Source organism: Frankliniella occidentalis, unplaced genomic scaffold (genome assembly GCF_000697945.3).
Source record: "Frankliniella occidentalis isolate FOCC.00 unplaced genomic scaffold, Focc_3.1 Scaffold16, whole genome shotgun sequence".
NCBI classification, from domain to species: Eukaryota; Metazoa; Arthropoda; class Insecta; order Thysanoptera; family Thripidae; genus Frankliniella; species Frankliniella occidentalis.
This window is the reverse complement of record NW_026267146.1, coordinates 3122682-3125589: the sequence shown is the minus strand read 5'-3', so window position 1 is coordinate 3125589 and position 2908 is coordinate 3122682. Positions and strand designations below refer to the sequence as shown.

The window sequence follows — 2908 nt, the reverse complement described above, 5'->3', positions numbered from 1 at the left end:
AATAATATACGGATTGTGATTAAACTTTCCAAAAATTTCAAGTCTTCAATGCGCGACTATGCGCGGCGATTTGCAGTACAATCCATCAGTAAGTTGGCAAAAGCCCTACGCCCCATTGAACAATAATGTTCTTGGGTACAAGCTACAGCTTCCAAGGGCCGTGTGGATGTATATGGAGGCCCCTTTAGGAGCCCTGTAGGCCCTGCCGCGGACGCTAAGCTGACGCGCGCTTGAACTGTCGACAACGCCGTGGGGCTAGGCAACTTTTCCAACGTCACTGCCGTTCTGCAGTGTCGTGCGGCGGCAGCCGACCTGTCGGCCCCGAGATCAACTCTTTAGACAGTCCCCTACCAGAAGGACCTCCCCCCCCCACTATTTCCTCGCTCGTTCTCGTTCAGAACAGGGTCGACCCTGACGTCAGGGTGAATGACAACGCCTGCGGTGCGTCGGGTAGGCCCGCCCGCCAAGTGTCCGTGTGGAGATGATGGCCTACCCACAGTGCCTGAGCGACCCGCTCCAACCCACCCTGCAGCGAGACTACTACGTGCAACACTGTTGTATGCGGAAAGAGTTCGTCAGGCTTTTGGTTGGGTGCTTGTGACTTTGCGAAGGTAAGAAACTGCTGTTGTTATTTTCTTTTTGCTCTAGTTCGGCTTCGTAAATTATAGGTTTGTCAATATAGTGTCATAGAAACACCTCTGGCTATGCGTAGATGCGGAAGAACGCAAACGTGACAAGTCTCATTCACAAACTTATTTTCATAACCTCATTTTGAATTTATAACTATACCAAACTTTTTTTGTCATCCCTCTCCTCTTAGGCAAATTTAAATGCATGTTTAAAGTATCTCTTGTTTCACTTTTCTGAGGCTGTTGGTATTTGGTATTTTTAGTATACCTCACGTAATCCTCCATCGTCATGGGACTTGCAAATTTTTTGGAGGATCCATTCAATAAACTCTTTAAAATGCTTTGGTATGGTATGTAAAACATATTAATAAAATAGTTTCATTAATAGCTCCAAAGTTCAAACATGCATGCATGATGCATTTGCATTGCTGAACACTACGTTTTTCAACATGCTCAAATGAGCTGTGGCGTTTGGCTGTGGTCAACTCGCAAAATATGTTAAGAGAGTGCTCAAAATTGTACCATTAAACTTGAAAACAAATTTCATTGCTCAATTAAGACCAGCGTCTTTGCTTCTACTATGGTACTACTCATGTCTGTAGGTGTTATGTGTTCTGAGATGAAAGTACCAACGCAGTTTTAAGGGTGACACGACCGCACTGAAGACAGTACACATTCTTTGTACCAATAAAAAAAGGTGAAGTGGGCTGGCAAAGAATGATCAATAAAAGCCTCAAATGAAAAATTGATTGATATTTTTCATAAAGTTGGTGCAGTGAATGTACTAAATAAGACCATAGAGAAATTGTAGCCCTCCTCCTTTAACTTGTCACCCTCAACAAGCTCTAGTTCATGACCCTGATAGAGATACACAGGTAGCAGAGGCAAATAATTATACTTAATAAGTACAGTGAAGATGTTTTTAAAAAAGAAAAGAGCGCCAGTTTGCTCATGTTCAATCCTTAGGAAATAACTGTTTTTAATCTCAGATACAGTCCCCAAAATTTTGTGTTTTTCAAGGGGGATTCTAAATTTTAGTTCACGTTTAATGAGTTACCAGAAATAAATTTTGAAGCCTCTGAGATCCCCAAGGTCTTAAACCTTTCTGCTGCACTACTTGCAAAAGGGGATATATAGAGGAAACCATGAAGCAGGACTGGAAATGAGGCCTGCTTACAATTTTGCCAAGTTTATTTATTTTCATGAATTCTTACAAATATTGATTATGATTGTATAGGTTCAGATTTTTCTTGTATCTATTGGTTGATTTTGCCTTTTCCTCTGCTCAGAGACAGGCAAAAATATTCCAGTTTGTGCCAACTGCATGCTCTTTTTCTTATTAGTACTGGAAGGAATGGATAAAAATGTAAAACAAGGGAAACTATGAACACAAAATAAATTTTGTGCTAAGTAGGAAACTCGTTCTTTAACCAAACCAGGGTAGTTCTTCAAAATCAGTTCGTGCTTTTATCTCAGAGTAATGGGGGAGAAGTGTGTGACGAATAAAAGGTACATTTTAAACGCCCGCGCGCTCACTGTGAAGTAGTTACTATGTCCGCCCACAGGTGGCAGCATGGATGGCGCCGCCATAACCTCACGTACTCCTCCACCGTCACGGAACTTGCAATTTTTTAAAGGGGCATCAATTAAGTAAACTCGTTAAAATGCTTCGGTAGCGACTCAAAACATATTAATAAAACAGTTTCATTAACATCTCAGAAGTTCAAAGATGCATGCATGATACAGTTTCGTTGCTTAACACTACGTTTTTCAACATGCTCAAATAAGCTCTGGTCTGGGACTTAGAATGAAAACACGCAAAATGAGGTATTCCAGCGGTTAGAAGAACAAGAAGAAATTCCAATATGGCCGCCGCAGAACATAACAAACCATCAACTGTTTTCCCGAGCAGCCGCTCGCGCTCGGGAGCCCCAATAACCTACCTAATGCTATATCGCGTCTGTTGGAGTCAAATTTGGTATTGCTTGAATCGGAAGATTATTTTAAGTGTTCCCCTCTTTCTTCCGATCAAAATGATACCAAATTTGACTCAAATAGACGCAATGTAACGATGAGCGCAAAAGGCTGCTAGCAGCCGCTTCGAGAAAACAGTTGATGGTTTGTTATGTTCTGCGGCGGCCATATTGGAATTTCTTCTTTTTCTTCTAACCGCTGGAATACCTCATTTGTTAAGAGTGCTCAAAATTATGCTATTAAACCTGAAAAAAGGTTCGTTGCTTTAATTGAGACCAGCGTCTCCGCTCTACAGTGGTACTATT

General features: G+C 41.6%; 1 long non-coding RNA gene across 1 annotated transcript in view; it reads left to right on the top strand.

Annotated features, from left to right (window-relative positions):
- The first annotated feature begins 6 nt into the window (after positions 1–6).
- The window catches only part of LOC113209113 (uncharacterized), a 4707-nt gene continuing 1805 nt past the window's right edge, over positions 7–2908 (top strand). Inside the window, exon 1 of the long non-coding RNA XR_008010807.1 lies at positions 7–611. This is a non-coding gene — a long non-coding RNA (uncharacterized LOC113209113). The remainder of the gene's footprint in view (positions 612–2908) is intronic.